Source organism: Rattus rattus, chromosome 3 (assembly GCF_011064425.1).
Source record: "Rattus rattus isolate New Zealand chromosome 3, Rrattus_CSIRO_v1, whole genome shotgun sequence".
In the NCBI taxonomy this organism is placed as follows: Eukaryota; Metazoa; Chordata; class Mammalia; order Rodentia; family Muridae; genus Rattus; species Rattus rattus.
Genome location: NC_046156.1, coordinates 212,405,278 through 212,412,126, shown reverse-complemented (window position 1 = coordinate 212,412,126; position 6,849 = coordinate 212,405,278). Strand labels below are relative to the sequence as shown.

The following is a 6,849-nucleotide window of genomic DNA, read 5'->3' as shown; positions in this document are numbered from 1 at the left end:
GGTTGATGTTGTTTATCTTATTGGGTTGCAAACCCCTTCAGCTCCTTCAGTTCTTTTTGAATTCTTGTCCATACATACCTTACACACTCTCCTAAAAGAATCTTGTCACTGTCCACCACCTCTCTTCTACAATGTTGCAGCCATGTTTTTGAAACAAAATTATGACCATCTCCCTCAAGTTTAAAACACTATTTCCCCTTACCTTTAGGGCTAAGGTGAATCTCCTCAGAAAGGAAAGACATCACCCTCAGCATGCCAGCCTTTATATTTGTTGACTCCTAACTTCATGGACTCTGCCTGCGTCTCTCGGCCTCTTCTCATCTAGACAGCAACGGTGCTGTCTTCTATTTTATCCTTTCTTGGAGCCACATCCACTATCTTCAAAACCATAAAAACATAAATTGTTATTTAGTGTGTGATCCTCCTGTCCTATTTATCGAATTTTCACACAATTGTTTATTTCTCTCCAAGAGGATGAGTTCTTTAAAGTTTGAAACTCTGAATCAATCTCTTGGTTCTTGCCAGAGGGTTGATTAAAGCACATCACATACATAGTCAAAATCCATGACTAAGAGCTAAGAGGCTTTTGTATACAAAAGGACAGTCTTTGAAGTCTCCATTTCTTCATTTCCTTTACCCCTCCCCACCCCCCCAGGGAATCTTCTCAGTTTCCTGCATCACAGTTCCCTTGTTTTTGGAAACAAAGCCCATCTTCACCAAGCTCTAAGCCCTTTGTCAGTAGCTAAATCTTTACTCTTTAATTCACCTTAAGATTCCTTCACTACTGTAATAGAACTACACACTCATCAAGTATTTTATGTGCTCGCTTCGGCAGCACATATACTAAAATTGGAACGATACAGATATTAGTATGGCGCCTGCACAAGGATGGCACACAAATTCGTGAAGCGTTCCATATTTTGGGGGCTGGAGAGATGGCTTAGTGGTTAAGAGCACTGACTGCTCTTCCAGAGGTCCTGAGTTCAATTCCCAGCAACCACATGGTGGCTCACAACCATCTGTAATGGTATCTGAGGCCCTCTTCTGGTGTGTCTGAAGACAGGACAGTGTAGTTACATACATGAAATAAATAATAAATAAATCTTTAAAAGAAAAAGTATTTTAACACAAAAACACTAGAACATACTTCCATTTGTAATATTCTGTTGTTGTTGTTGTTGAAAATACATTTTTCTGTCATAAAATATATCTCTCCACTTCCCTGCTCTACTCCTCAACTTCTCCTCACCTCTGTATTCCCTCAGAATTGAGTAGTCCTCCAAGAGATAACAAACAAGACAAAAACATTAAAAAATAAAAATTAAAGATACAATAAGATAATGCAAAGGCCCTCATTAAGGCTGTACAAGGCAACCCAATAGAAGGTAAATAATCCCAAAATCAGGCAAAGAGTTGGAGATATACCCGTTCCACTGTTAGGAGTCCCACAAAAAAAATCAAAGTAACAGCCACCAAAGCACAGAAGACCCGGTGGCACCCATGCAGGCCAGGTGCTTGTCTGAAGGCAAATTTGATGACTCAGTAAATGGGTATGTATTCACAAAGAACTTCCATTATACAACCAATCAAATTAAAAGAGTACCTGGACACCATTAAAAGGAGCTACCTGGTAAGTTTTTAATTTTGACAACTTAAAAGCAAGCATTAGAGTATACCCAGTAATTCTATCCCGAGGTACCTTTCTTTCGATGTTTTCCATGGTTGAAGTGAAGGGTCTTTGACTTTTACAGTTTAACTCATTTCAAGTATCTGGCATCGTTGTAGCTGCAATGCTGGATACAGTTTTGTAGTTATTGATGCTGTGAATACGTAGTTAGTGTGTCTATATAGAGAGCATCTCTAGTCATAGGCTGTGATGCAAAGGTAATCATTGGCAAGTAGTTTATTCCATGTAAGATGTTATATTTTCATTTCAGACTGAGACAGTGCTGCAAAGTCATGAGAAATTCTCTCCCCTTCTTACATTATCATAGCTACTCAACCTATGAGGATCAGACATTGACTTCTAGCATTTCTCTTCTCTCCACCATTTTAAGCTATACCTTCTATGGTCTTTGCTCTGTACTAACTCTAAGCCCAAATTTTTTATTTTCAGAAAACAATGTCCTCTTTCATATGTATAGCATTGAATGGCCAGAATTGGAAATATTTGAAAAGTTGATTGAAAAAGCTGAAAAAGGTTTTATCTTGAAGTCTTCATTTCCCAGAAGCTTGAAGCACTTTGTACCTCAAAAGTTATGCTATGTAGTCATTCATCTTAATGAATGGCCTCAGCTGGCTAGCATCCAGTGTCTCTGCACTATCCTTCTCTCCTTGGTCCCTGCCCCCTGCGGTAAGGCAACCACAGATGTTATCCAGCCTCAGGCACCACACCCTTCTACCAGTCTACAGTTAGAACTATGATCAGCAAACTAAAATTACAATGAGGATTTTCTTTCTTTCTCCCTCTCTCTTTTTAAGATTTTGAGCCAAATTATACTAGATAAGTCTGCATATGTATAAAAAATAACCTCTCCCTTTGTCTGGTTGGTATGTACCTACTTCTGTTTATAATCTTGTATATTTATTGTGATGAAGTTATAAATAAGTATGTCTTTTTTATGTTTCACATGTCCTAATGTTACATTAAACGGTTGGGATTATACACAACAGTCACAAATCCCATAATTTTTGTTTGTTTGTGTTTTTAATCCAGAGAAATTTCTCATCAGTTCTCACTTGCTAGTAGCATTTCTTTTAAGGACAGACTCTAAGCATCTTCAGCAGAATTTGTATTTGTCATGTCAATGTGATTTCTTCTTGACATATTGTAGAATGAGCTTAATTGGACTTTGAATAAAGTATAAATGTCACGATTAAATTGTTTTACAAAACAGAACTTGCAAATGAATTTGTATTTGGAGACCATCCAAAATAAAATATGAAATAACTTAAGTTGAAAATCAATGGAAGATGTTTTAGTAAACCTTTCTGTCATCTATTCATTAAGCAACAGAGTGATTTATAACTTAGATATGTTACTGAATCAAAGAGCTACATAACATCTTTTACAAAAGTTGAACAATGAATAAATGTTTTAAATTAATATATTTTCTATTTGTATAAATCAATATAAATAGCACAATGAAAACCTTGAATGATTGGTCAAAATAAATATATATCATAAGAGCAAAGATTTTACAATGACACATAATCATGTCCAGTTACAGATTTCTATTTTCACTTACCTCAAGTCTTAGTAATCTTTAATTTTTAATGGACACTCAAAAATTATATGTATTTATGATGTAGCATGTGACATTTAATTAATATAAGACTATATTCTCTAGAGTGTATTACTTTATTTTTGCTGAAAACATTCAAAACCACTTATTCTACCTTTTTAGAAAATTTAAAATACATTTTGATCTGTAGTCACCCTTCATTTTACTGATCTTGCCATATCTGAAAATTAGCCAGGTACCATAAAAGGAAGATGAATGAATCACTTAGATGCTATGTTCAGTAACTGTACTTTACAGATGGTCAAAAATAAAGGAAGAAAGAAATGGGGGAAAACAGGAAAAAAAAGACAAAATTAAGAAATAGAGGCAGAAAGGAAGGAAGAAAGGAAAAAAGAAGAGAAGATGAAGGGAAGTTAAGAAGAAAAGAAGGAACGAAGGAGGGATGAAAGGAAGGAGGGATAGAAGAAAGGAGAGAGGGAGGAAAGGAAAACTATATTTTGGGATTGAGCAATTCAGAACTGTTAAATTCAAAACTCTTTTATCTTCTATCCAGTCCAGATACTGTTTCCTATAGTATGCTTGTGAATCCTAGACGCTACTCCGAGACTTTGCTTACAATGAATAAAATTTTAGCACAGACTGATAAACGAAAATAATTAGTTTAATGCAGTTTTCACCCCAAGTCAAATGTCATCTAGAAAGATTTATTAGGGAGTAAAAGAGATAAGCCAAGAGCCCATCTGAAAATCTAGTATCATTCTTGGGCAAGTAAGTCATTCAATTCATAAACAACTTAGGAAAATTAAGGTTTTTAAGACTTGCCCTTTACAGCTATCATGGAAAATCTGTATGAAATGTGTAAATGTAGCAATCCATTTTTGAAGCATAATTTTTTTGCAATGATAAATCAAACTGTGAGCGTAAAGGCGCAATGCTAAGGTTAAGAAACTGCAAACAATTAGAGAACAAAGACAGCTGGGTGCCTGTAAGACCAAACTGGTCTATCAAGGCCAATCTTGTAACAAAGAAGGCTCATAGGGCCTTGCTGTCTTAAAGTCTATCTTATATTGGAGAATTAGCCCACCCCTCTGTTCCCTGACTCATGGATCACAGGGCTGGTAGCTGTTGTCTCTCCTGATGGGATTAAGCACATGGATACTGAAAAAGACAACATGCCAACAGTTTAATTTCTTCTTCATCGCTAATGTTTTCTATATACAAGTTGTTTGGATGCATGTAGACACAAAAAAGCACCACAGATAACTTTTGAAAGCATGTCTGGGTGATTTTCACCTGTATGTACCACTACACAGTACCTGCAGAGAGTATCAAATCTTCTGATACTGAAGTAGGAGACGGTTGTTAGCTCCGTGTAGGTGCAGGTAACTGAAGCCAGGGACTCGGAAAGAGCAGCAAGTACCACAAGTGCTAAGCAGCCTTCCCAGACCATGAATTGCTTATTGTATTCATCCACACTATTGATTGAAGCCTGGTAGTATTTTATTAAAAAAAAAAAGAGAGAATTATCCTTAAATCTCAGCTTACATCATTGCAAATTAATATTGTCTTAAAACATGCATCCATTAAACTGAAAATTTTGGGGGGGTTTGTTTTGTTTTCCACATTTCCTGTCTTATTTGTAGGTATTTATAAGATGGTCAAATGTCAGTGTGATGGAGGACAAAGCTACCTTTGGGGATATCGCTTGCATAGTGAAAGCATTCTTCACGTAATTAATAGTTTATCTCATATTACAACATTTTCTTAGCATTTGTATGATTTCATTTTAAGAATTCATATAGAAGATCCTAATAGTACAGCTGCAACAGTAGAAATAGCACAATATTTATTTTAAAATATATTTTATTTTATGTTATAAACTAATAAAGTAATAGGCTTCTATTCATCCGAGTGTTATATACTCACTTATAGAATTTTCATTTTGATTGACTCTTAGCACCTTGACCTCCTGCTCTATGTCCTGCTTTTCCTCACTGTACACTGCCATTCCCAGTATCTCCCCTTCTACTTTGTTCTGTTGTTGTTCTCGGAGCTTAAATCCTCTACTTTCCAGCTTCTCCACTAATTCCTAGTTTCATGGTCTTTATCCACATCCACTCCCACCTAGATGCACAAATTTAACAGGAGGAGATTAGAATCTGAACACTAGAGAGAACATATGGTATTTGTTTTTCCTGAGCCTGCGTCACCTCACTGAATATAGCGTTTTCCAGTTTCATCCATTTTTCTATATACTTCATAACATCATTTTCTTCTTGGTTGATGGTACCAAACAAAATGTTGGAGATAAACTTCAGGATATAGGGATAGGCCAGAAATTTATGAATAGAACAGGAGTAGAAAAATAAATAGTGCCCGCCCACAATGGTAAATATAATCTTATAAGAGTGAAGGAAAAACAGAGAGAGGAAGAGAGGGCATAGGCATGTAAGTCAGAATCTATGACTGTAAGATCAAGGCAAGTAATAAACTACAAAAGTTGTTCCACTGGAAAGTCTCTAATAGCTCCCATTTCAACTACTTCATGGCCAAGAAATAGAGCAAGACTATTCTAAGCTACCATATGGCCACATGTACTGTGTCTATCTTTATTAGACACTTTCTTTTGGATGTTAGCATGGGTTGAAATGATCTAAAGATAAATTATCTAGATATTCCAAAATCTAAGTAAGAAGGGTAAAGTCAGTTAATAAAACAATCACAGACTGTGCCTGTTCATTTTTCTCAGACTATGAACAATCAAATCTTCATGGTTCTCAGAGAGACAATCCACTGTTTACAGTGGGCCTTCTTCACTGTTAAGTTCACCAAAAGACTTTTTAATGCATAAGTTGTATCTACTCCTGTTAAAAAAAAACATTAGCTATAAGCTGATTTAGGCCACAAAGGAACATCCACTTACAATTTATGTCAAACTAAAATAATGAAAAACATTTTAAATTGTATTGGTATAAAGAATTCGATACTGAGAGCAATAAATAACAGATGTCTGTTTTCTCAGCAGTGTGAACACAAGTGCCATTAACACTGAAGGGTCTATACAGCCAACCTCGAGAGTTCAATGGGCTTGCCTTCTCACTAAAGGCGTTCCTTTTAATGTCATTTATATCCAGGGATTACCAATATACCTTGGTACAAGGACTCGTTTGTTTTTCATTCTGGTGTGATAGGAAATTGTTCCAAGCCAGACTATCTTTGAATATTTGCTACATAGTTTTTAACAAGGTGCTAGTGATTTTGTAGAAGGAACACAGAGCGACATTGAGGTCTTAAGAATGAAGACTTAAGAGTGTACTAAGCCAATGCTTTAAATTTATAAGAGACCAGAGCAAATAAATCCATATCAAAATGCAAAGTAGTGCCACACAGAATTTTAATCAATGAACACATTTCATTTAAGAAATTTTGATTTCTCAGACTTGTTTTGGTATAACACTTCTGTCTCATTATAAGAAAGGGGTATTTATTTTCAGAAATTGAACTTTACAAAAGAAAAATCCTCTGCCGATTCTTCATATAAACTCTATATTTAATTGCTTAGTATGTAAATAATTTAAACATGAATTAACACTTTAATTTCTTT

General features: G+C 35.4%; 1 non-coding gene across 1 annotated transcript; it reads left to right on the top strand.

Annotated features, from left to right (window-relative positions):
- The first annotated feature begins 819 nt into the window (after nt 1-819).
- On the top strand, nt 820-923 carry LOC116897421. The gene has a single exon (XR_004387463.1). It is a non-coding gene; the product is annotated as a U6 spliceosomal RNA (small nuclear RNA).
- Nucleotides 924-6,849: the final 5,926 nt, after the last annotated feature.